The sequence below is a fragment of the Sinohyriopsis cumingii genome, chromosome 15 (assembly GCF_028554795.1).
Source record: "Sinohyriopsis cumingii isolate HCF-2022 chromosome 15, ASM2855479v2, whole genome shotgun sequence".
Classification (NCBI taxonomy): domain Eukaryota; kingdom Metazoa; phylum Mollusca; class Bivalvia; order Unionida; family Unionidae; genus Sinohyriopsis; species Sinohyriopsis cumingii.
The window spans coordinates 30,544,566-30,572,418 of NC_142975.1; the positions used below are offsets into that span (position 1 = coordinate 30,544,566).

A 27,853-nucleotide genomic window follows, 5' to 3' on the forward strand; every position below is an offset into this window, starting at 1 on the left:
TATTTGTTCATCAAGTTCATAGCAGCATTTCATGTATATGTGGTAACTTGATTGCATTTATGCATGTCTGTCTGACAGATTTACACGACCCTGGTGTACCGGAAAATATATGCAGTGGTTTGTTCGTTTCTGTTGAGCAAATCAAAACTGAATCAATATTAGAAAATACGGAAGCTATATTTAGCACTGCAGCTGATCTAAATATAAACATTAAAAATTCCTTAATCAGTGACGTGATGTTGCGTTTTGTACCCGATAAAGAGATAAGAGAATCTGAAACCAACTCGTGTAGGCCACAGGTGCTCGACGCGAGCTTGACGTTAAGAAAAAAAACAATCATCTAAAGGAAAAAAAATCATATAGAGTGACAAAAATACCTCAGATTACCCCGACGATCCCTTCAGACATAGGACTCTCTCTATCATAATATATAAGAGAGAAGGTACGGAACTTCCAAATACTTCGCTCCACCCATGACCCTCGATTTCCTTTTGCTATTTCCGTCTTTAAAGGCATGCGACCATATTATATGGCTCCTATGATAATAAGGGTGACCTTTTGAGCCAATCATATTTCGGCGTTGACGTTAGTGCCGCCTATTTTGAAAATAGAGATGCATGTATACGATGTGTTGTGCAGTGAAGAAGACAATGTATAATGCTTGCATGGAACAGGATTCCTAAAGTTGAATCGAGATAATGGTAAGTAAAAAAACTTACCGCTGTTCTGTAATTCAAGAAGGGATGCACCATAGAGTTGAAAACGTTGTCCATATCGCTCTTGTCACCGGTTTTCAGATGAGCAGGGAAGTGTCCACAAAGGAAAACTTCGCGAAAATCGCACGTTTCGGAGCCCGTAACTTCAGTTTGGTACAACGCAGAAAAGTCAATGATGGCTTGATGGATAGAAAAATATCTCAGAAGTAAAACAAGCCATATAGTATGGTCGCGTGCCTTTAAAGACGGAAATAGCAGAAGGAAATCGAGGGTCATGGGTGGAGCGAAGTATTTGGAAGTTCCGTACCTTCTCTCTTATATATTATGATAGAGAAGGTCCTATGTCAGAACAGGTCATCGGGGTAATCTAAGGTATTTTTGTCACTCTGTATGATTATTTTCTTTAGATGATTGTTTTTTTCCTTAACATCAAGCTCGCGTCGAGCACCTGTGGCGTAGGCCTATCTTTAGTATGGAGACCGAGTGTACATGTTGTAAGTTTGACATTTAGCCTGATGCAAAGAGAGCACAACATTTGCAATGCACCAGCTGATAAATAGAATGTACAACATAACATTACTGGAGTGACACTTCTGCAGCATTGAACCAAATGGTGATATCCTGCGTGGTAAAACATTCACATTTGCAGAGTCACGCATCCCACAGGTAGGTGAGATATACGGATAAGCTTTGCTCGACCCCACGCGATTAAATTTGTTTCACAAGATCACCATTCTGTAATAAGTTATTTCTATTTCATAAATAAATATAGATTTGTCTGCATTTTTCACTTCCAAATATAACTTTCCCCAACACCTTGATGTACACGTTCACGCACAAACCATTTAGAGAAAGAATGACAAAAGAAGAGAACATCATCATCATCATCATCATCGTGTCGGTGGTATTGGAATTAATGATGATGATGAGGAACTCATGTTTGCATTATTGTTGGAATCTGCAGGCTAATTTTCATTTGAACCTTTACAGACTCGCACAAAGACTATTTTTGCTGAAATTAATAAGATCGATTTTTGCTTTATTATGAAAACATGACATGACTTTATTTTTCAGATTATCCCAGTATTTATGCATTTCACTTGTGTTTGTTTTATCACTTTACTCACTCTGTTATGAAATTGTGACTCCTATTTAATTTTAATCTTTTTAAGTCACTCAAATAATTTACCATTTATTCCGCGTCTACTACTACTAAGACAACGACAACTACCGCCATTAAAACTGACTAGATCATGTATACAGTATGTTTGTTAATCATGAAATGTTTAACCTAGCAACATTTAAATTCCAATTCTTTTTCTCGTTTGCCAATATTCTCTTCTTTTTTTTGGGGGGGGGGATTTTTATTTAAAAACTCTTGTGAAAATGGAAACATAAAATAAGTGATGTTGTAAAAGTGTAGTTATCCTTTGTATATTGACTATATTTTAATTCAATCTAGATGAAATAGTTTTGTAACAAACCTGGCAGAAAGATAGGTAGAAAGAAAATATAATTATATCGGTGGATTTAAATAATATGTATTCTTTATATTTGCGCATGTCCGTATTTCAAATTTATGTGGTAATATGAATGCATTTATTTAAGTCATATGACAGGTTTACATGTCGCGGTACACTGGAAAACACCCTAGTAGACCAAACCAAAATAGAATCAATGTAGGAAAATTATAGAAGCTATACATAGCCCTGTAATATGTCTAAATATAAACATTCAAGATCCTCTAATCACTGACGTCATATTTATCTGGTTGTCCGGATTATATCATGACTTGACAAATCTGTATACGCTCAGAGACCTCACGTGACACTTAATGGAGCATTCGAGGTATCGTTTTACCCCCAAATGATGACAGATGAACGCAACATTAAGCAAAGTTGAAATCATATATGGTATAACGGTACCAATTGCGCAAGTCCAGGTGGGTGGAGCTTAAGGTGTATGGAACATTGTATTCAGAATTAAAGAACAAAACTAGCTGTGATTGGTGCATTATGTAAGACTTGTACTTTCTGTTTGGCTTAAAAAAAAGTTGAGCCTCTTGGCAACATGTGAGTTTGTGTTAATTTCTATCTAGATCATATTTTGTATTTTTTATGATTTTTTTAAAATATGGTACACATGACTGAAAATGTGCTTGTTGTGACTAGATAACTCTTACCCCTGTCTAGTTCCAGTAGAGTTATCTCTCTTAAATGCAATGGAGTACCTGGTTATGTCATTGTCAAATTGACAATCTAGCATTGTTCTATATGACAGCGTGTGACATGCATGCCCAAGTAGGACAGAAAGTATATTTATTTCACAAAACATTAGCATTGAGGTATATGGAAAAACAATTGGTACCGTGATACCTAAAGGAAAGAATAGCCTCACAGTGTTTCCATAGAAACGCATACATGTGGGCGGCATTTATGAACTATACTAGTTTGATGTAGGAAAACAAATGTGTGCTGAACACTTTTGGTCAAATATTGAAAGTTCTTTAAGAATAAAATGTATAAAATCTTTAGAAAATAGCACAAGATGGCTTTGGATGGGGACTTTTGATAACTATAGCTATGATAGATATAGACTTGTGTTACCTGATGCCTTTATGTATGTGCTGTTACCTCCTAGATTGGAATGCATGCAACAAAATAAGTTATGTAAACATAATATAGTTGATTTTGGCCAAATATTGGCTATTGTACCTGCAAAAGATGAAAAATCATGTGTACAAAAACAACTATCTTATTCTTGTAAGGCATGCCATAAACCAGGATAGAGAACACTCTAAGTACACTTGTAGATAGATCACTTGTACCATGTGGGATGTTCTGGCATGAGTAATTTTTAGGTAATTTATTAAGGATTTGGTATTCCTTCCCATTTTGATTTGAATTGTCCTGCTCTAATTGTCCCTTTTTTTTTTACACTCTCCTGCTTTGAAATTGTTCATGTAGTTAGTTCAGTTCTCTTGCATTCCCTTTTGTTGAAGTAGCAGTGAATACCAACAAACAAGAACAGTTTCCTTAAGTCAGCATTTCCCATTGGCACTTGTATAAGCCCAATTATAATCTACTATTGACTTTCAATTAATCCTATTTCTTTCTGTCAAGCTGCTCCTGTGGAATTTCCATGTTTGGTCCAACATTACAAGAATGATAACCATTTTAGTCACACAGTGCGTATTCATTCCATTCAAATCCACACTGTTCTTGAAACTTTGCATCCCATCGCAAGAATCCAAACTGGCATGAGATGATATCTGCATGGTTATGGAAGGCTGCACTCTACATGCCGGCATTGTAGAAAATATGAACTATGTGATATGAAAGAGCTGCGTCATCTTAGAAATTAAAATTACATGACTCTTGAGGTCTCCACTAAACATAGGAGTCTAAATGTTAGGTTCTCACTTTGTCAGTAATGTATTTTGAGATAATTTAATTGCAATGAAGTTAATACAGGTTGTTGATGAACTCATCTATATTACATGGATAATGTATTCAAGGTTACCACACCTTATGTATATCATTCAGTTATCTCCCTTACACCAGTCATAACATTTCAAGGAAATAAAATCTCACATTTTCAGTGACTGATTATGAAAATAAAGAGAAGATTTGTGAAGTATTATATTAGCCCTCAATCTTGACGCAAATGTAAGTAGAAGCAATTTGATAATTTCTCACAGTAAAGTTTACAAGTTTAAAAACTGATAAGGTATGTTCTGCTTGGCTCTGAGATAAGTTTCTCTCTATCTTATGCCAATTATTATCAAATTCTTATGTAGAAGAAATATACTTTATATGTATCTATATTATCTAAATTATTCACCCTTTTATATTAGATGGAAATGAACACAACTTCACTTGAAATTTGGGTCCTGTAAGGGATGTTATAGCACAGTTGCCTTTGGGCTGTCCTTGGACCTGTTGGGCCCTGCCCCATATATTTGTCCAAGGTAAGGTCATCAAACTTTCACTTCTCATTTTTCGCATTGCTGATTTTGCCACCTTTAATTCCTTTATCATAAGCTACCTCTCCCTTTTAGATAAACACTTTCCTCCTGTTTTTAACTCCATTTGATGTGCTATACTTAGTGTTTATATTTGGTATTTTTCTGTATTTTATTCCCCTAATTTCACCTCCCAATCCAAACATAACCACTTAGAAGCTGCGATTTACTATATTTGGTGACTGACTGGCTTATTGAAACAATTTTATTCACATTACAAAGGAGGAAAGCTTACTATTTGTGTTACAAAGAGGATGGGTAGGTGGACCTTTGTGTGAGGACTGGTGGTTAGTGACCTCTTGTATCTGTAGATAGTGTAAAGTGGTCAAAGCTTATACTTTATAATAAGATTGGGTCATGTCCACCTGTCTCTGATGTTAAGTTCTGCACCTACCAAACAAATATAAATTCCTTTCTTTTAGGTGAATTGTACATTTTGAAGTAGGACAGGTGCATACTATTTGGTACATTGACCTTTGACCTAGTTATTACATAATATGATATAATGTGATTTATCCCATATCACCTATGTGAAGTTCAATAATTGCTGATATGAATAAGATACAACTCATAGTTGAAAGAATTCATTTTATTTCAAAAGATGATTTTGATAGTGAAGCAAAAGTATGAAAACAATAGTTTAAACAGCTCAATGACATTTCTTTACACATTCATATAAGACATAGGTTAGTACCTCATCAAATTGTTTTTCACAAGTGAGACTAAGTATATTTGTTACTTATACAGTCCCGAACTATTTCACAGATTATTGGAAAAATTAAGGTTTGCTATAGGTATAACGGTACCAATTGCGCAAGTCCAGGTGGGTGGAGCTTAAGGTGTATGGAACATTGTATTCAGAATTAAAGAACAAAACTAGCTGTGATTGGTGCATTATGTAAGACTTGTACTTTCTGTTTGGCTTAAAAAAAAGTTGAGCCTCTTGGCAACATGTGAGTTTGTGTTAATTTCTATCTAGATCATATTTTGTATTTTTTATGATTTTTTTAAAATATGGTACACATGACTGAAAATGTGCTTGTTGTGACTAGATAACTCTTACCCCTGTCTAGTTCCAGTAGAGTTATCTCTCTTAAATGCAATGGAGTACCTGGTTATGTCATTGTCAAATTGACAATCTAGCATTGTTCTATATGACAGCGTGTGACATGCATGCCCAAGTAGGACAGAAAGTATATTTATTTCACAAAACATTAGCATTGAGGTATATGGAAAAACAATTGGTACCGTGATACCATATGACTGGTGAACCCTCTATTGGGCTAAACTGATATAATATCATGGCTTAGCAACCCCATTCTAAGGCTGAGTTGATCTGACATAACGCTTAAAGAAGCATTTGTAGTATTATTTTACCCCAAATCATATCTGGTGACCTTACATTAAACTAAGTTGAAGCATAAGACAGCTATGGCGTTCCATATATTCGGGTTATCTTCTTTTTAACTTTTTACTATTGTGTTGCTTTTGTTAATGAAGGAAATATTAGTATTTGTGTTACGACGTCTAGAAGAATCCTTAATCAACATTACCCAAACAAACACCATTATTATTATTATTAGCAGTAGTAGTAGTAGTAGTAGTGGTATTTTGGAAATTTATCTCTACAGATTCAAACATTTGAGTTTTGCTTAGTAATTGCAGATTTATAACATATTACAAAACGGGACCTCCCAAACGATAAAAAGAATCAAGCGCAAACGAAACACTTGCGTGTGTTGATATTCCCGTGCCGTTAAGATCTTCCGTTAGGTTCCATCAGTGTAGGAGAAACTTTGTTTTCGCTCTCCCTCCAGCAGAGGGAAATGGCAAAATGGAAGATGTAGAGTCATAAAACTGTCAAGAGGGTACGGGGGCAGGGGTGGGGAATACAGCGTTTTTTGAGTTAAAATGTTTGCTTAGTGTCCAAATAACGGTGAATGCATATAAAAAGAATTGCCATTCATGTCTGTGCGCTATGCCTATGATTTTCGTTCGATACACGTGTACAATTGCCATTCATGTCTGTGCGCTATGCCTATGATTTTCGGTCGATACACGTGTACCATTGCCATTCATGTCTGTGCGCTATGCCTATGATTTTCGGTCGATACACGTGTACAATTGCCATTCATGTCTGTGCGCTATGCCTATGATTTTCGGTCGATACACGTGTACAATTGCCCCAAACATATTGAAGGCCAGATCTGATCTACCTCGCCAAAAAGTATTATATGTAACCATATGTGTCTGGATAACGACATTAAAATAAAAAATTTCGTTGACACAGATTTATCTGTGTAACAGCGATTATGCCTTTCCTGAGGAACAAGATAGAAAGCAAATCGTTGTGTGTTCTGAGTGCGTGATTAACACAAAAATCACGCCAGAGGACATGGGTATTCAAGTGTCTTTACCCATTTAAAAGTGTGACAATCAGCGATGAGAGGACACAGGTCTGTAAGACAATCAGTTTATGAATGAATACTTTCCTAGTCAGCATTCAGAAAGCCCCGTAAATATGTCAATTACTTCATAACATATATAATGTTCTAAATGATGTAACTTTCTCTTCTTTGTCATTTATTTTTTCGTCTTCTTCCTCTTCCATTGTTTCATATTGAGCATCTGGTCAATTTCTTCTTCTACTTCATTATTATGTTTTATCCGTTATAGAAGTAATTGTGATAGTGGCAGTTGTATTTGATATTGTTGTTAATGGTGGTGTTAGTGGTAATGCATGTAACAACAATACAAGTAACATACAATTGGTTGCAGTGTCCATTTTTTTCTCAGAGATAACAACAGTGGAAGAGCTCCAGGTTTATTGTTTCACAAACGTGTTTAAAATAACTACGAAATAAAATATAATATTTCAAAAATATTGATATGCTGCGTTTGTACATACGCACATACACGTGAGTACATGCACGCAAATATAAATACACACATATATACGTCTATGTTATAATTATATCGACAACGTTATTTCAGTTCTTACTTCTGGACATGTCTATCAACTGAGATGAAGTAAAACTATAAGAATGGAAGTAGAGAAGGTACAACTACTCTGAGAATTTACCCGCTATAGTAATTAGTATTCTGGCTGTTGTGTATTCAAACGGAGATTTCATCTCAGATTGCCGTTTGTCTACACATACAGGTGAAACTTATTTGCAAATAATAAGTACAGTAGGACAACACAATTTTAGCGTTATGTCGTAGGTGTACAAATTTATGATAATTCCGTTTGCTTGTTAATGATGGCTTGTAAAGCACAAATTCTTAATCTAACTTAAATTTAGAAGGAAGGAAAGATTTGTTATAAAGCTATCTGACATAAACCGTTCCTTGAAATAATCAAGATGTTAGATTTAAACGACGTTCAAATATTCAACTAATAGTTAAGGGGTTCCACCCCTTGATCGAATCAACGGAGTCGTTTGTAACTCTGTTCCTTTTCTGGAGTGCTCCAAAAGTAGCGATGTGATATATTCGACAAATTCCGTTAGTGACAAATCTAATAATAACAATATTCGCACGTGGCGCACATATTGATTCGACCTTTTGCACGTAACGGCGGCATTGGTGGCTCTAAGTCGCAACCGTTTTTAACCTCTACATCGCCGACATCACACTGTATGAAAAGTTGCCTTTACAAATATTTAAGTTATACTTAAATACAAGTAAAGATTAAAATGAATCAATATCACCTTTACAATATCTTTACATAACAAAAAGATGAAAGGTCATCTTTAGTTACGGTAAAGACTAAAAAAGCAGTTGAGCTGTCTTTACAAAAATAAAAGGCATTGAAAGCTTGGCTTTACAGATATTAAATCCAAACTAAACTGCAAGCTTTTTGCCACATGGTTACAGACTTTAAATAGTTTGTCCACATGGCTTCATTTAACTTAAGGACAGATGGTATAGTTAGGTCTACCAAAGAGATTTGTTTAATGGGACTGTTCCAGTTAAGCTACAGTAAATCCAGATAAAAGTGAAAAATGAGAACAATAACAAATGATCAATAGTTTTAAAAATGTATTGCAATCATTACATCAAAATGCACAGTCAACATCAGAATCACAAACAGTATTATCATCGATGTATCTTTATACATGATAATGACCAATATTTCTAAAAGAACAACAAAGAGGTTAAATAGCTATTAAAGAAAAGCAATCATCATTTGGGATATACATTTTATTAATAACTCTATTGCCAAAAATATCAGACAACTAGTCAATGACACATTAATCAATTCCATCTCTTGAAATCAGTGAATATTTCTTTGTAAGTTCTGAATGAGTCATTTGCTTGGTGAAAACTTTACTGAGAGAATATTTCTGTGATTCTTGGATTTTATATTCCAACATAAGCACTGCCTTATCATAACCATTATGGAATACACATTATATGAACTTGATTGTAATTAATAAAATTCAAACTATAGGGCTACAAACATGAGTAGTGAAGTGGGATACTATACGTACAATGGGAATTAGCATTAAAAACACCCCTGGGTCAATATACGTACAATGGAAATTTAACATGGCGAAAAATCGTGGGTCAATATACGTATAAGGGGATTTAACATGGCGAAAAATCGTGGGTCAATATACGTACAAGGGGAATTTAACATGGGGAATAGAGTTTGGGCTTATTTAGGGACAAGGGGATTTTTTTTTTAAAAAAAAAAGGGGTAGGCAATTGAAAAGTCATTCTCTTTTCGAGAAATAGGACTGGCCCTGAAAAGGGCCTTTGGTTTTCTTCTTCTTCTTCTTCTAATTTCTTCTATTTCTCCACCAGCTTCTTATTTTCTGTCCTACACTTTTTCTCTTCTTTTCTTTCTTTCTTTTCTCCTCTTCTTTCTTCTCCTCCTCTTCTTTCTTCCTCTTCTCATTTTCTTCTTCTTTTTCAATTTTTTCGTTCCATGCTCTCATCCTTATCCTTTCCTCTTCATCCTCCTTCTCCTCCTTTATTTCTTTCAACAGATCACTGATGATTACCTTCATTTTTCGTAAATTGTTTATCTCCATCTTCACTCGATGGGGACTATAAGAATAGTGATCCTCGTTTAGGTTAACCAACATTTGCTCCATCATTCCTAAATTGTCCAGGACGTTTTGCAATTTTTCCATTTTGTCAAGGTGGTTCGAAGCCATCTTCTTTTTTACTCTTTGCAGAATGGTTTGAACGACGAATACTGTGGGTTCTTATACGAAAAGCGCGGACTTGATGGAAAACATCCCCCTAAGACATAAAAATTGATCTTACCTAGATCATGATCAAACAACGCGCGGACGTGAAGGAAAACATCCCCACTTTTCTCATTTCATATAATAAAACCCAAACTATACTCTCCACATACGCTAAGAAACAATAAACAAATCCATAATTTACTATCCACACAATCGAACGTGAGCGCTTACAATCACAAACACAAACACACAAACACACAAACACATACCCTCACACTATTAAAAAAGAGTCAGTGTTTATAATCACACTACTCTACCTACACACACACACATACACACACACACACACACACACATTGGCAAATTAATGGTTATTTCTTTTCTAGAGTATTGGGTAGCCCTTAAAAGGGCTGTTTTTTGAACTCCAGATGCAACTATCTAATGATGGCACCTTCCTGGCCTGGCGCCACACACGCATCTTCTTCCCCAGTCTCCTTTCACCTTTCTTCTGGGGAGCGCAGAGGGAGGATGATTCGCTTCAGCACCCCAATCCTCTGTCTCGGGAATATTGTACGACATCCTCTCTCCTATTTTCTTTTCCTCCTCTTCCCTCTGTCTTCTCTCCTCCTCTTCCTTCTTTATTCTTTCCTCTTCTACTATAGCCTCCGCGGCCAGTTCATTTAACAGGCGCCTGACATATTCCAGATGTATCTGGAGTTCAAGAAGTTTGCTTATTCTGCTATTCATTCTTGTGTTGATCAATCAACAAGGGTAGCTAGACTGCCCAGTGAGTTTCAATTTATAGTGAAAGCGCGGACGTGAAGGAAAACATCCCCCTAAAAAACATAAAATTGATCTTACCTAGATCATAACCCAACAGCGCGCGGACCTAAAAGAAACACTCACTCACTTTTTTATGCTACCCATCACTATTTTAAATTTTTTTTATAAATCACTTCAATATACTATTCACATACGCAAAGCAATCCAATCCAACCCCAAATCTACACCTCAAACACCAAAAACATTATTTTAATCTACTATCTACACCAACTTACGTGAGCACTTACAAACACACAATCCTATACACAATCACATACCCTCACATTTTTTTTAAAAAAGAGTTAGTGTTTATTTTCACACTACTCTACCTACAAACATTGGCAAATGGATAGTTATTTCTTTTCTAGAGTATTGGGGTAGCCCTGAAAAGGGCTGTTTTTTGTTTGCTATGGCAATCTTTTTTAGTTTCTAAGAATGCGATGTCCTCTGAGGATAGACTTTCTGGCGATAGGTCTGCTTCTTCGGAAAGAGAAGAAGAACTCTTTGGTGTCGATACGACAATCGACAAAGCCTCTGTCAGCTTCAGGTTGCTGCTGCTGTTGTTGTTGTTGCTGCTGTTGCTGCTGTTGCTGCTGTCTCTGAAGTCTGTACTTCTCTGTCCATTCTTCTTTCTCCCTGTTCACTTCTTCTCTGAAGAGCTCTTCTATCAGGTCTTCAGTGACTTTTAACATTCTCACATTCTCTATTTCTTCTGGCTTCGGTATCAGACTGTGTCTGACCCTATGCAAATTCACGTAGGCTTCGTTGAGCTTAGCTAGTTTGGAGCACATCTTCGTAGAAGGATGAGTCGACAGTGGATGGTTAGACTGGAAACAACCCCGGTTCTTAAAGTCAAAGCGCGGACGTGAAGGAAAACATCCCCCCCCCACGGTTTTCGAGTCGCAACGTTCAATGAGTGTCATGAGAGGGATAGTAAGAAATTAAAGAGCATCAATCAAACATTCTTATAGCCAAACAAAAGACAAAGGCATTTTTTTTCAAAACACAACATTTTTTATTCGAAAATCACTTAACACTAAACAACAACATTTCTAACATTTTTAACAATAATCCAACATGATACCATCAAACATTTTTTTCTTCAAAACAAATGACAAACATTTTTCTCAATTCACACTCTACTTTAAACAGGGCTGACAACGTTGTGATTTCCACTGTTGGAAATCATTAGGCCATTGATGGACACTACGTTTCCTAGCTTGAGACAAAAGATAAAGCATAATGGTCACAAAACCATCGATCTACTTTCACATCATTTCTTGAAGAAGAACGAGGATCAAAATGAGTCACGAAATGTTCTAAGGAATAGCCCAGGCTGCGATGATGCAGAAAATACACGCAATATTGTCCACACACCAAGGAATCTGTGCCTTGTAATTTCACATTATTGAATCGGGTGGTTTGAGCATTTCTTCTCATAAAGTCAATGATATCGTCTTCCAAAGGGGGCAATCCGTACGAATCAAAAGATTCCACACATCCTTCTTGAGGAAAGTAGACGGCTACCCAGTGGGTTCCTGGACGATGACTGTCGTCCGTGTTAATGACATAAGCTTGATGGTCTTGAGGTTTGCGATGAGGGAGTTCATCTTTAGCACAGACGACGGGATTCCAAGAAGCCGTATACGAACTGTGATTCAAAAGGTAATAAAGTTCCCAGGTATCCATGTTTTTTTCTTCTTCACAGGTAATAATAAGTCGTCAATTCGATCCTGACTTTTTGCTTGAAAATGTCTGACAAATAACCGTTTCTTCGCTTCGTCTCCCCACTCTGATTCAGGAGAGCTTCGATACGATGGATCTCTTGAGTGGTTAATGGTAGACAAGAATGTTCACGCAAGTCATTATACCACTGGTGCAACACGTCTTTGTCCGAGATGAGACTCCAAGCATCGTCCAGATACTCGTCCAATTTTTCTTCTTGACTCAGCATCAGGCATTTATCGTGTTGAATTTGACTGGGATGATCGTTTTGACATCCATAGCAATTTTTCTTGATCAACTCCGTCATTTTTTCCACCAAGTGTTTGGCAAAACAGGAGACTAAATGGGCTTCTTGTTCTGGCCATCTCGATTTCATTATGACAACTTCTTCGTCTTTGTCTTGAGATTCTCCTTCCATGATCTCCTCACATTTCATGTCCAAAGTTTCTCCACTAGGTAAAGAGGGATAACAGTCTTCCATGACTTCTAGTAATCTAGAATGACTTCTCTCAAACTGTTGATTTCTATGGTATTATCGAATTCTGCATACAGGATGACGTTCACTGTGTTCCCTGCATCCAGTGGACTCGCAAACTGAATTTCCACACGAATTTGGCCAGATTTTATAGGGTGGAAATGTCCCTCGTCGCTGCCTTGGTCTGGAGTGAAATCGAAAGCCCACAAAGCATAGCCTCCTGCATAATCGTCGTACGTAATGCCGTGACTGGTGTTGGTTCCTAACTGTCCGGTAGCTTCGTACAGGGACAAGTACGATCTCAAGTAATTCTTCGCGCCACCAAAGTTAGGCTCGAAAGGTCGGGTACACAAGGTCTTGCCATCGCGACTGACTTCAATCTTGGACACATTGTAATGCTTAAACTCAAAAGGATTTTCGTTGTAGACACCATTGAAAGCTGAATTCTTGACGATACCAACAATCAAACGTTTGGGTAACTGTCCTTGGAACAGATGATCTTCGATCATGGATCGCTGTCCAGCAGGAATGGTGAACGCGTTCACTTCTACGCGTCGTATCGGATACTTGGCGGTTGTTCTGCTCAATGTCTGACTGATGTCGTTACCTACTTTAGGTAACACTTCCACACGAAGCACGTAGAGTCTGGCTTCTTGGATGATGGCTTTGTAAGTGGCATCAGCAGCAGCCATCAAATGGAAAGCAGCACTACTGCGATTCAGTCTCAGGCGGACATCCACCCCGTTCAGCAAATACTTTTCTTGTAACCACATGTCCAAATGCAAACGATCCATCAGTTCTAAACTACGACTTCCAGCAATTTTCTTTTGTCGTTCTACAAATCCCGTTGGATTTGAAGCATCCCCAGCAAGTGTAATGCCGTTGAACTTAGTCGCTTGGTCAGGTTTCCATACCACGCAAGCATCCAGATGAGTGTTCTTGGCTTCTTTTCCGTACGTCAAGAGATTTTCCAGGTACGCTCGATAAGGGTAAGTATCCATGCTGCTGCTGACCAGTTTGTTATTCAAGTACAAGTCCACTTCGCTGAACAAGGAATGCATGAAATTATTGACGGGAGCTACTGCTTCATCAGCGTCTATGTTAACGGGGGTGTTCCTTCCATCACTTTCACTTTCAAGTACAAGTAACTGCTATTCAGATCGATGTAATCTTCGGGCTGTCCTTTGATTTCAAACTCGATGGGAGCGGAATCGGTCAATGAGGAGACGGGATGAAATTCCACCCACTGGGATTCTTGCATCGTCATCATGGTGGGGGGCATGGCAAACATATCCAGTTCCGTCTTGGAACAAGCACAAGACTCTCGGTGCATCATCTTTTTGTTCTTTCTCAATAATCGAAAACGTCTAAGTCTCGAACGGTTTTTCTTTTCTTGGCCTTTCTAGCTTGAAGTCTGGTGAAAGGGTGTTTTCTTCTTCGTCGTCTCTTTCTGCCTTGTCCTTGCTGAATGCCTGACTCGGTAGCGTGCAGGGCATTTATAGGTGTGTCTCGTCGGCCCAAAATGTCTTTGCCCGTTTGCAGCAAGACATTTTTGCCTGCCCTCATGAAGGCTTCTTTAGGGTTTTGTTTGTCGATGATGACATTTTGGAGAAATTCTTTGCCTTGCGTCAGTGCCGCATCTTTCAAGGCGTGCAATCCGCGTGTCACCATCGGTTTCAACACCGGGGCCACCGAACGAAAGGCTGATTTTAACATATCTCCTAAACCGTGTCCTCGCTGTCGAGCAACCCCTCGGTACACTGGATACATGACTTACGAGTCGTGAGAGAACCGTTTTCGAAAATGGAGTTTCACCGTGACTTTTCCTTTGGTGAATGGAATATTTTGTCCCAAATCTCCTTTTATAGTAATGTTGACCGTGTCCAAATACGACTTGCTGACCGGCAAATAGTGAGGATGGACAAATTCGCGGTGGACGTGGTAAGTGTTTCCACCTTCCTCGTCAGCGTTCGCGGCAGAATCCACTTTGAAAGGAATGACAGGCAGTAACGGTACGGAGGTGTGTCCCACCACGTTGTACTCTACCACATCGGAATACACGAACATCAAATTCAGTCCTTGGTTCAGTTCTACCGGGGTACGAAAATACTGGGCAAAAGTCTCGTTGTCGTAAATGACTGGTAGTTCGGGTTGTCCTTTTTGTTCTACTTTCTTCCTCAGTACCATGTTCCCGCCCAACATGTCAAACCATTCACGACAAAATACAATGGACACGATTTTACTCGGCTCAAATTTCATCAAGAAGCGACGAGCTGCTTTGTGGTACTCCATGGTGACCTTTTTATTGGCAGTTTCCAAAGCTTTCAGAAACACGACATTAAACCTGGAGGCTATGGTGCTCACCAAATGTTGACCACTAAAATAATAGCCTGGGGGAATCAACAAGTTGTAGATCCACGTTCGAGTTTTGTCATTATAGGTTTTATTGTCATATTTGACTTTCTTATCCAACTCCTGTTGCAATTGCTCGTCATGAACTTCCACCGTAAAAACATTTTGATTGGGAAGGACATTGAGGACTTGGGTCGGGTGAATCATTTCTACTAAAGCCACTTCCCAATGGGCTTCGTGATCTAACGGGATGGCCTGAGGTAATTTAGCCGTGTAACAGCACAACGTGTTGTTGGGAAACACCTCCATGGAACTGTCACTGGGTAAGGTTAAGTAAAATTGGTTTTGGTGACTCATAATTCCAGAGTTCTGTGGCTGTCCGAGGGGTTACTGGACGTCAGAGGCGTGTCTCCATCCAAAATGGGGTTCTGGTTGTGGTTGGAGTGGTGACTGACACTGGCACTGGACACAAGGTTCCCGTTCGAGGAGAATTTCAGGGAGGGATTGGGAAGCAGGTAACCGATGCAACCGCTCAATAAAATGGTCCACAATTGTTTGTCTCCTTGTTGCAAACTCAAATTGGCAATGGCTGCCCCGATGACACAATACACCACGAAGATTTGGCAGAAAAAGACGATTTGTGTTTTAGGCACACGTTCTCCACACCACACCCACAAGGGTTGTTTATGTAAATCTTGCACAGAAGAACTAGGTGAAGAAGGAGTGGTCGCAGTAGCTGAATCTGTGTGAAAGGGCATGATGGTCACTTCTTTTTATAGTCGATGACTTGCGAAGCGTCGATCCAAGAATCAAAACTGGGTGGATATCCTTTCCAACGTACTTTGACTTCTTTGACACGTCGTTTGCCCACTTTACGGGTTCTGCGTTCGAGAATGCTTTCGATGTCGTACACGTCGTCTTCTTTTTTGGTGACACGTTGTAACTCGGGCAAATAAAACGTTCCTTTGAGCACTTCTCCGTTCATGTCTTCCAATTTATAGACGGCAGGATGACGGCCATGCATTCGTCCAGTGACGCGAAACAGTTCGGTCGTCCAGTTAGGTAAGTAACCTTTGTCGAAAGTGCGTTTGGTTTTGCCAATGCGCACCCAATCTCCTACGACCAACATTCCACTTTTCTTGGGGACAGCCCTCGTCGGGGACGTACCAAACAGACGCTCAAACACCAACACTTCGTTGTCGGGAGTCATGTCTTGCGGGGCACGTCCGATGCTTCGATGGTAAGATTGGTTGTACGCTTGTACCAGGTGCGGTAAGATGTCGATGTACTTCAGAGTGTGGTGATGCGTAAAATATTTCCACATGCGTTCTTTCAAAGTGCGTTGAAAACGTTCCACGATGGTGGCTTTGGTTTCGGGATTCTCGGTGGTAAAAAAATGAATGTCACGTTTCTTTAATTCTTTTTGGAAAGCTTGGTTCAGAAATTCGGTGCCTTTGTCCGTTTGCCATCGAAGAGGGTGACGACCGCTTTGTTTCAACACCCGTTGCAGGGCTCGCACTAACTCGCTGCTCGATTTGGAAGTCAAGGGCACAACGCAGGCAAATTTGGAAAAGACGTCGATGACACAAAACAAATATTTGTAGCCGCGATTGTAGCTGGCCAAATGAGAGACATCGGCTAAATCGGCTTGCCATTGATGATCGATACCTTCCACTCGGGTGCGACTTCTGGCAAACTTGCGTCGAATGGGTTTGTGTAAAGTGTAGGTTGCTTGTTCTTGTAACCATCGTTGCACTTGAGGTAAACGGAGACTTTTCAGTCGAGTTTTGGCAGCACGATACAATTTTTGAACTCCTGCGTAACCTGCAGGATGGGAGGGATCGTAGTAAATGCTGGCTAAGACTTTTTCCATTTTTTTTTTGGTGTGTTAATAAGTCACCCACTCTTCGGTGATGCTACTTTGGGTGAGACGAAAGGGTGGTTTGGAAACGGATTTACGTGTCCGATGGGCTACGGGAGTAGAAGTCGAAGGTAGTGGTGGAGGTGGAGGTGGCAATGGAATGGCTTTGGTCTTCTTTTCTTTTTTCCCTTCTGGTTTCCCTTCTTTCTTTTTCACTTCTGTCGAAGGAGGAGTGGACATCATCTTTTTAGCCCAAGCTTTCATTTCTTCTTGTTGGGGTGTGGGGGACGGGGTCAACAAGGATGCTGCAATCTTACTCGAAATGGGAGCTGCTGACGGTGTTTGAAACACTTCTCGCATCTCTTCTTCCTCAGGTCTTCGTGGGGTAGCATCTCTGGTGACCCCTGGGGATGGTAGTAGTGGTGGTGGTGGTGGTGGTGGTAGTGATGATGGAGCTGGACTTTTCATCAAGGTCTTAAAATCTTTCAGAGTGGGTAGAGCTGTTTCGTCTAAAGCTTTCTGGTGAAAGAGTTGCAGTCGTTGCAAAAGTTGACCGTACTTTTGCGATTTTTCTGTTTCGGACAAATCTTGGCGATCCATCAAGGATTGCAATTCGTGTTGTAACTGGGACATCTCGCTCAAATTGGGATTGGGAGGTAAATGCGGGGTGCGTTGTTCTTGCCACCGATGGTATTCCATCCATCGTTTGTAAGGCACTAAAGCTAGTTTTCGTCCTTCCATGGGGTTGTCAGGGGTCGATTCTGAGATCTTGGGACTTCAGAGGGCCTTTTTATCTTGCTCCCACCAGTCCTCCCAACATGGTTCCCAAGACTCCTTTCAGTATGGGGCCTAACAAGAGAGGCAAAATGCCTCCACGTTGGACCAACATCTTCTTCTTTTGACGAATGGGAATTTTCTTTTGAACCATTTGGCGAAGAACGTGACGATGTTTGCTTAAGCATTGTTTCTGGTGTTTGGACAAAGGGATCGTGCCTTTCAAGACGTTCAAACAACATTCACACACGGTATTGATGACCTCTATGGAGGCCGATTGAATGAGTTTTTTTCGTGGAGGTGGAGAAGCTTTGGACAGGATAGATAACATGTCCCCATGTTTGGCTAAACGTGGTGGTAGTCCTTTCCTTTTCTTTCCTTGGGGTTTTCTGGAGGGTGACATCTTTCAGTCTTCAGGAACACCGAAAAAACACTGATACCCCCGACTTGGTCACAGGCCTTTTTTATACTGGAACGCGTCGCCAGTGATTGTCTTTACGTCGTATCAGTTTGAGGACAGGCATGACACGTCGTGCAGGGGTACGCAACGGACTAAATCGAGCCAGTTCTTGCTTGGACAAATCCAGTAAACTTTGTAACATGCCCGATCTTTCATGGACTTTGATTTTGAGAGAAGGTACTTTGTGAGCAGCAGCCACTGCCGCTAAATTGGAGGGTCCTGCCACTGGGGAAGTTCTTTTTGGGGTCATCAACGGAGATGTTCTTGGTGTAATCAATGTCTCCAAGTACTCTTCAGTTCTTGGTGTCATCAACGGAGAAGTGGATGAACGTGAGGATGCCGGAGACGCAGTCACCGCCGTGGCAGGTCGTGGTTTGCGAGTGTAAAGTTGCGTCCTGTCCGAAGTGCCTCTCTTGCGACTAGTTTTCTTCTGTGGGCTTTTCTTTTTCTGGGGACTTTTTCTCTGTTTCTTTTTCTGGGGGCTTCTTTTCTTTTTCCGGGGTGGTGGTGTCTGGTCAGAGGAGGGTCCCGCCACTGGAGAAGTTCTCCTTGGGGACCTGGTCTTTTTCTTTTTCTTCTTGGGGCTTCGTTGGACTTTTTTCTTGGGTATAACTTTGGGGGCATTAGGATCCCATCTTTAGAGTGAGCGAATGATGACCCCTCCTAGAGTACCTCTCCCTCCAGGTTTCAAATGATTTGTTTTTTGGTTTGAGTGTCGATGCGGAGATCGGCCAGTTGGACCAAAGCGACTTTGTTTCGATCGAAAAAGCGTTTGGTTTGATGAGGAATCTGAATGATTCCTTGGAGTATTTGACGTGCCGTCACCGTGAAACATCGTAAGACTTCTTTGAGACTAGCTTCTAAGACACGAGCTCGTGTTTGTGGATTTTTTTCTCGACTGATGCCATACAAGGCACGAATCAATTTGACGGGAAGATGCGACTGAAGGGACGTCATGTTGACGTTGTGTGAGACAGACGAATAAAGGTCTGAGGTTTTTATAGATTTTTTTATGGGGAGTGAAATGAAGTCGAGGACGGAGACGTGTACAGGACAGGCCCTCCGTCTTGGCACCAGTGGTGAAACAAGTGGGTACGAAATCGCAAATCCTCGGGGGTCGTAGGTTTCAAATCGACGAGTAAATAGGCGTGTGGCGTTTGAGTGGCATCGTCGTACGCCTGAGTCAACCAAGGCGTTCCTAACTGTTTGGCTAAGACTTGCACTTGCGATTTATCTCGAGGGCTTTTAAACAAGACCACGTAATGTGCATTGAGACTGATGGTGCGATGGGCTTTACTTTGTTGAAACAAATTTTGGGTGATGTAAACGACACTGGCATTACGGTGATGCCCTTTGCGCGTGAACCACAATTTAATTTCTTCTTCGTCTTCTCCTAAGATGTCGTCGAAAATGACCAAATGGGTTTGACGGGAGTCAGAGACGATGCCGTCGTCTTCTTTAGGAATGCCTTCCACAAACACGATGGAATCGCCTTGACTTTCTCGCAAGAAGTTGTACGTCGATTGCCACTCTTTGTAACACCACACGATCCGTTGAGGTGGCCGATCGATCAAATGATGTTTATGTTCGATCAAACGTTTGACGAATTCGGTTTTGCCTGAACCGCTAGGTCCAGCAATGAGCATGTTAAAGGGATGGCGAAGATACAAAGCCTCCCAACTGGCACGATCTAAGTGTTCGTCGATGACTTTGACAGTAGAGGAAGAGGGAGCAGAGACAGTAGAGGTAGCCATTGTGTGAGAAATGTCACTTGTGACACGAAAACAAACAAGACAAGAGTTTATATACTTTTTCAGAACACGTTTATTGAATGTTTTTTTTTTCAAACATGAATACGAAAGACAAAAATACATAAAAGCCAAAGGCTTAAGTACAAGAATAAAAGGCACATGATAACCATTAACGTGGAATAAAAACAAGTGTCTGTACAACAACAACATGTTTTGGGTAATGTTCTAACCAGTTCTATAGTAGGGGGTAAGGTCACACAAGTGTCCTCCCGAAAGGGTCTTTCAGGCCTGTCCACGACAGTCCTGTCCTGGGTGACGGGTTCTTCTGGCACCGTCACTAACACGGGTTGAAAAGTAACTTTTTTCCTTGAACAACTCTCGTGCATACTGGGCCACTTCTTGGGTCCAAGCCTCAAAACCCCATTCTTTCCAGGCACGGACATCTGTCCAATGGGGATGTAAGTCAGTTTTTCGTGACCATTTAAGGCCATTGAGGTGGTAAGTACTGATCGTAAAGAGTCCACAAAGAATCGGCTGGTAAACGAAATCCCAGAAAACAAGTCACTAAGACACACACCATTTGTCGACCCAAATTGAATGGATACAGTTCTTGTAATAATCGATGGTAATGATCCACGGTTTGAATATGGTCATTGAGTTCCTTCCACGGAATCTGTTCAATAATATGTGACATAATCCGTGGCATGGCAACTTGATTTTATAGTGTCTTTGTTTCGGAAGCAATAAAGGTAATTTCTAACCAAACATGTTCGTTCTCCAGTAGGGAATTTAAATGTTACATACTGTAACTGAAACGTCAGAGTTTGTCTAGATGTTTCGTCTTTTTCTAAGCAGATTCCATGTAACAAATGTTGGTAATCCTTTAACTCGTCTTCCTCAATACGTTGCAGTAAGTGAATCTCGAAGTAACCAAAATTACGAACGTCTAGTCCATCATCATCCCCAAACTGAAAGTGTTCAACAAGGTCTGACCACTGAAAAAATTTCTGACGAATCAGTCCTCTTATACCATTCAGGTACCAGTGGTTAAAGATCTGGTGACGTAACGGATGCAATTGTTCTTTACGTTTCACTTGTATTTTCACCAGCTCTCGGTAAATCCTTTCTCTCAACTCCTCAGGCAAGCCCAAAATGTTCTCTTGTAAAGTATCCATAAGTATATACACTGTTTTTGGAATCGTTGGGTGGTGGCCAATAGCCTCGTTTAACTTTGTGCCTAATGTAATATCCACTCATAATCAGTCTTCTTGTCCTTTGGAACAGAGCATAATTTAAAAACGGATGAATAACTTTGAGTTTGCGTTTCACTTGTATTTTGATCAGTTCTCGGTAAATGCGTTCTCTCAACTCCACAGGCAAAGCACGAATGTTCTCTAGCAAAGTATCCATGAATAGGTCATACTAAATCCTCTTTGGTCTGACACAAGAAATGTACTGTTTGCGCAAACATGGTTTCAATTCATTGTCGAATCTAAATCGTTTAGTCACTAATTTACACGTTACAATTCGTTCAGAAGTTTCCTCTTTCACCAAGTTGACATTGTGTACAAGATGTTGGTAATTCGTTAACTCTTCCTCTGGAATTCGATGCAGTACGTTTACAATGTAGTAGATAGAATCGTCAATACCAAACCATTCCTTTTTAAAACCAGGGGGTCGTTGATCAATGTCTGCCCAATGGAACACTTTCAACTCAATCAGTCCTTGTATAGCATTCAGGTACCAGTGGTTCAAACACCGGTGACGTAACGGATGCAATTGTTCTTTACGTTTCACTTGTATTTTGACCAGCTCTCGGTAAATGCGTTCTCTCAACTCCACAGGCAAAGCACGAATGTTCTCTTGTAAAGTATCCATGAACAGATTATGGTAAGTTACTTCAATGTCTCGGTCCCACTAAGGGTAAGTAATGACAATTCGGTGACCATCGAGCATGTTCTACGTAGGCCGAATCTTGCGGTTCCCAGTGGTGAAGTGACACACCGCAACTGAAGCACTTGACTTTATCTCCTTCGCCCAAGTAGAAAAATCCGGCTCTGGCTAATTCTTCGGGGGTCGGTCCTCCCAGATACTTTGGCCATTTTCCTTTGAACGATTGAAGACGATTTTCAAAGTCGCAGTATTCCGACAAACGCACAGGGAACGAATATTCGTCTTTCACAGGTTCGTTTCGATGAGGGTTGAGTGACATGGGCAGGAGTTTGCTCAGGGCTGGATGACATCCGCAGGGGGGTAGACGTGAAGGTGAACATTCCCCTTTAAACCCAGTAAAGTGTCCAAGAGGACGAGCGGCATCACTTTCGCATCCCACAGGTTTGACACGCACAGCATCCCTTTCCATGATAGGGGTAGTGACACTAAAGTTCCCATGATGCTTTACGGCATCGCTACGGTCACAGCGTACAGCATCGTACCCATCGCAAGGCTCACAATCGCATTCCACTTCCGAAGCCTCACACTTGAATTGTGCCTTTCTAAACAACTTGTTCTGTGTTTCTCTGAAAGTATTCATCTTGTTCGCTCGGTCTTGGTAGTCACAATGAACTATCGATCTTGACCATAGCCCCTTTTTATACTAGTCGCAATGCAGTCTCCAGCTTGTACATCTTTCCTTTTTTACGTTTTTTTATGTCCTGTTCTGGAAGGTACCGTCTCTAAGGTACCGTCAACATTGTACCGTAGTGTGATGGGTGGAAAGGCCATAGAAAGGTAAGGGCAGTGCGGAGACCATCGAGTATGTTCCAGAATAGCTGAATCTTTATAGATACATAGATCCATTCGTAACTTCAGTCCGCAAGCGAAACACTACCTCGTATCCCAATCCTGACTCAGGTCCCAAGTAGACAAATCCTGTTCTAGCTAAAACATAAGAAGAAGGTAATCCTTCCCTATCCGTAGGCCATTTCTGAAACGTGTCCAATCGACGGGCACAATCACAATAGTCAGGTAAGAAGACTGGAAAATGGTAGGGTTTGAACTTGGAGTTCTCATCGGGTTTCTCACTCGATTCTTGCTGTGGCGAAGTCATCTTTCTGGTGGGGTAACTATCCTCTTACAACCAATGTTTTATACCAACGTGTCCATACGGTAAGGTGAAATGATTGGGAAGTCGCACTCGCTTCTGGTACACGATTTGATAGACTTTTTCCAAGGGCCGACTGACGATGTGATGAGTGCGTAAACGTACAATCTTGTTCGGTTGATAGGTGGTCACTTTAAAGTTTCCATCCTCTCCCGATTGTAAGGCTTCTTTCAATACCCCAAAATTGACCACTCGACTGGTACGATAATTCAGAGTCAGTCCTTTCACTTTGCACGTCGTGTGCACTTCTCCTTGTTCGTCCCGGTATTCGTAGCCGTAATTTTTGGGACCACCACTGACGAAACTTAGAATCTTGTCGTCGGGATCTTCGTCTGTCCAGGCTCCTAAACGGTCTCCTTCGATGTTAGGGTGCTGTTGACTTGGGTGATGGAAGTAAATGCAACTGTCCGTGTCAAAGTACAGGACGCGTTCCCCTAACAGTTCTAAAGCTTCGTACAATTTTAAGCGAGCATGAGCTGTCACGTAAGCCGCAATGATGACATTTCCATAGGGGTCGTCTTGTACAAAGTCCAGATCTTCTTTGTAATTGACCAAGATCAAATTCTCTCGAACGACGTCCACGTGTTTCATGTATTTGGTTTTGTCGTGAATCATCTGGAAGTAGCGGGAAGGTTCTGTCAAATATTCCGTCTTGGGTAAACACGGTCGTTGTGCCATTTTACCCCATAAGCAATTTAACATCACTTTGGCAAACGATCGCCTGCCTTCGTTTTTTTCGATGTGGTCTAAAGAGATGCCTTCTTGTTCATAGTATTTCTCTTTGAATTGTATTTGGTCTTCGGGAGTGTGACACCAGGAAGGATAACCGCTGGCTTCTTGTTTCAGTTTCAAAATGGCATCCACGTAGTCGGCGAAAATGCCTTTCTGACTGGGATCACCTTTGTGGTATTGTTGTGTCTTAGGAAAGTGGCAAATTTCGTACACTTCTAACAGTTGGTATCCCATGTCCAGAGCTTTGAACAATTCTACGCTGACCCAGGTTCCCGTCAAGGCACGTTCTTCCTGGGTGTGCTGACAAGGTTGGTCTTGGTTGCACGTTTCGGCACAAGTACGGCACAAGGGAAACATCAGTTTGCCTTGACAATGGTGAGGTAAGACGGGATGGTACAAGTCCGTGGGAGGCAAAACTTTACACTTGATCAAGCCTTCGTATTGTCGAATGTTTTTCAGGTCGATGTTTTCCGTCAGCAATTGCGGGTGCCCTACAGGAAAGCGACAATATTTGCACACGTAGGGATACAGCGAACACACGTCCAAGTATTTGATTTCTTCTCCTTTCTCTTCGTCGGCTTGGTACAGCAAACAGGTGGCATTGGTCCTTCCTCCGTACAAACTATCCCTCGGGTTCAACGGGTCCATGAACTGGTAACTTTCCACGAGGCGTTTAAACTCGGGATCGGTTTTCATTCGGTGATCGTACTCGTGTTCCCACATTTCCACCACTTGGTATCCTTGCTGTTCTAACTTTAGGCGTCGCTGACATGTGTCCTGGTACAAGTCTTCCATGGTTCGTTGTAAAAACTGATTTTTAGTGCCACGGTCAGGGTAACAGACGGGACATCCGTGAAATAAGCAACCGTTAAACTCGTACACGATCTTGGGGTTTTCTAAGTCCCAGCCATCGACCGAATACGTTCCGATGGTCTTTTCACCCCCTCCGTTGCGGGCATGCTGAATCCACTTGTCTTCCTTGTCGCACAAGTAATGTAACCAACGTAGGGCTTTGACCGAGTATTGACGTTTGACATAGTGGGTCGTTTGAGGACTGATGACACACACAGTCTTTTCAGGCATGAATTGTTGTCGATACACTAAGGAAAACGCTTTGGCAATGGTGCAAGCTTCTTTCAACGGATCGACCCCTCCGTGTTCCATGAACAGTTCTCGAAATTTTCCACAGCAACGTCATAAAATGTCCACGTCGGAACGACAGTACTTTAGCATTTCTTCCTGAAAGTCGAAAGGGTCCGAGGCGTGAGCCTGGTACCAAGCGTAGAAAGCTTCTCGTTGTTCGGTACGCATGTTGTCGGGGTCGTAATAGTGAGCCTCAGGTAAATGGGGTAGAACGGCGTGTTGATTGGCTTCCGTATTGAAAAAGTGTGGAAAGTACCCTTTAGCCATTTCTGTCATTCCAAACGTTTTAGGCATTCGACTCAAAGGCATGGCCAAATAGCTCATCGAATCTTTAATCTGTACTTGTCCCACTTGCATGAAAATGATTTTGGCTCCGTTCAAAGTCACTTTAGGACGCTCGGTGCCATGTTCCGTATAGTATCTGAGAAGAAATTGTCCATCGTATCCGGAGAAAGTGTGAGCCATCACCGTGGCATGACGATGACAATCTCCGTAACGTTCGATGTCCTCTTGGCTCCACGTCTTGTCGATGGGGTCTAAGACCCATCGAGCGAAATCGGCTAACGTGTTCGGTCCCCGAAAGATTTTTTCACGCCCTCCAGGAGTCTTGCTGCAGTGAGGGCAATGACTGAAGATAGGTTCTTGAATGCACTTCTCGCACGCTCGATGAGCCACGCAGAAATTAGGGATGTGAATGCCGGTCTCTTGCATGCATTCGAAATCGAAAAAGATGAAATTGCCTTTCTTCTTGTGACCGTCCTCTTTCTCTGGTGGGGGTTGGTATTTTTGCACGTAGCATTGGTGTTCCAAGTCCACGATGTGGTGACAAATGTGACATTTTTTCTTTCCTCGACATACGTGTGCCTTGGCATTATTAGTAAGTATGCCTTGTCCACAGGTAGGGCACAATTTCAGGAGTTGACAAGCACATTTCTGCTGTGAACCTTGTGTTTTCAAATGTTGTTGGTAACAGGTAGGGCTGACAAACGTGCGCAGACAAGTTGAACAAGGCACTGGTTCTTCGCTCAGACAGGGTGGAGAGGCCAAACATCCTGGACATTTCATTCCACAATGCTTGTGTTGCTCTCGATTGTTATAACCATAATCACATTTCTCACAATAATAACCGTATCATAGGAATCCGGTGATGGTGGTAATGGTATCGAAATGGTCATCGTGATAATAAACATGAATGTATTTTCCGTCCTTAAAATCTTGGCCTCGAAACAACAGAGGCCCTCGCATTTCTTGAGGGTGCACTTTCAAGGTGTAGCGTGGAGTTAGTACATCTTGCAATTTTTGCATCTCAGGAATGCCACAGGGTGTGTCTTTGGACAGGCCAGCTTGTTGCAACAGGAGTTCTGCTTCGTTTCGTTGTTTGGCTCGATAGGAACGTTGAATAGTGTTCCAGGTTCTTTTCCATTCTACCGTGTCGTTCTTGTTGGCATAGGTTCGTCCCACCACGATGGCACGGGCTAAACACATCTGGTCATGAGGATTGTGAATTTGGACAAGGCTACGCTTAATGCTGCGAAGCTCGTTCACCGATAACATCTTTTTGCGTCCGGTCCCTTGAGGAGGAGAGACGTGGGTCATGTCCAATGTGGCTTTTCCATCGGTGATGTCAAACTGGTCATTAGATTGTTGCACGTGTTGAATCTTGTCCATGACTTTGGAAGCGGTCAATTCTGCAGGGGTGCTAAACTCGATCCAAACAGGGGATTTCAAACCGTCGTGTTGTATGGAAAGTCTCAAGCGATCGTCTTCTTTGGGTTGACATTGTCGCTTGAGTGCAGTGAGCAGAGAATCCCACACCCCAGTGATAAACACTTCTGCTTTCTCTAACGGCACTTCAGCCTTGAAATCTTTAAACTTCACCGTGTATTTGTAAGCCGTGGTTCTAAATTTTCTAGAGGAGCCCTTTTCCGTCTCTCGAATGGAATAGTATTTTTCAGGGTTGACTAAGGGTGGTGAACTTGGTTTAGAGGTTTCAAATTCTGGTTCACTCATGTCCTCTTCAAAATCACTGGCATGAATTTGTGCCAAGATTTCAGCCCTGGTACGAGGCGATAGATCACGTTTCTGCCTCTTACTTTCTTCTTCTTTCTTCTCGAATGAATAGGATCGTTTCATCTTGAGTGCCAAACGTCAAATGACTCAAGTTTAAACACCATAGACTAATTTATAGTCATGGCAGACCAGCGTATATAAAAGGGTGTGTGTCTTGTCGTTTCACTATTCATTTCACTCTCAAGCCGAGCACAACGATGGAAGAGACTAACCAAATCGAACGTTTCGTCAGAGCTTTGCGAGGGGTCATTAGAAAATTCTCTTCAGACCAGCCGACGGACTACTCTCCTTCCTTTCGAGATAAAAGTCAAGATACTTGCTATATCTGTAAGAAGAAAGGGCATTGGTCTTCAGAGTGTCCAGACTGTCAAAAAAGAAAAAAAAACAGGGGCTAGAAAAGACAAAAGTAAAGATACCTGTTATTATTGTAAAGAAAAAGGACATTGGTCTCCAGATTGCCCAAAAAAGAAACAAGAGGAATCAGAGGAAAAGAGGAATTCTTCAGAAGAAGAGAGAGATTATTCAGAGGAAGAGAGGGATTCTTCAGAGGAAGAAAGCAGACAGGTGAAGAAAAAGAAACAGGAGAAGAAAAGAAGAAGGGAAGAAAGCGAGGAGGAAGAAGAAGAGGAAAAGAGTGTGAC

The 27,853-nt window shown here is 41.1% G+C and overlaps 1 protein-coding gene across 3 annotated transcripts in view; it reads left to right on the forward strand.

Annotated features, from left to right (window-relative positions):
- Positions 1–448: 448 nt before the first annotated feature.
- LOC149781486 (uncharacterized) overlaps positions 449–27,853 on the forward strand; it is a 65,740-nt gene continuing 38,335 nt past the window's right edge. For 2 of the 3 annotated variants that reach the window (XM_089935569.1, XM_089935571.1), the window contains exon 1: positions 449–1,382. The gene's annotated coding sequence lies outside the window, so the exon portion shown is untranslated. The remainder of the gene's footprint in view (positions 1,383–27,853) is intronic. The other variant, XM_089935570.1, reaches the window with a different exon arrangement.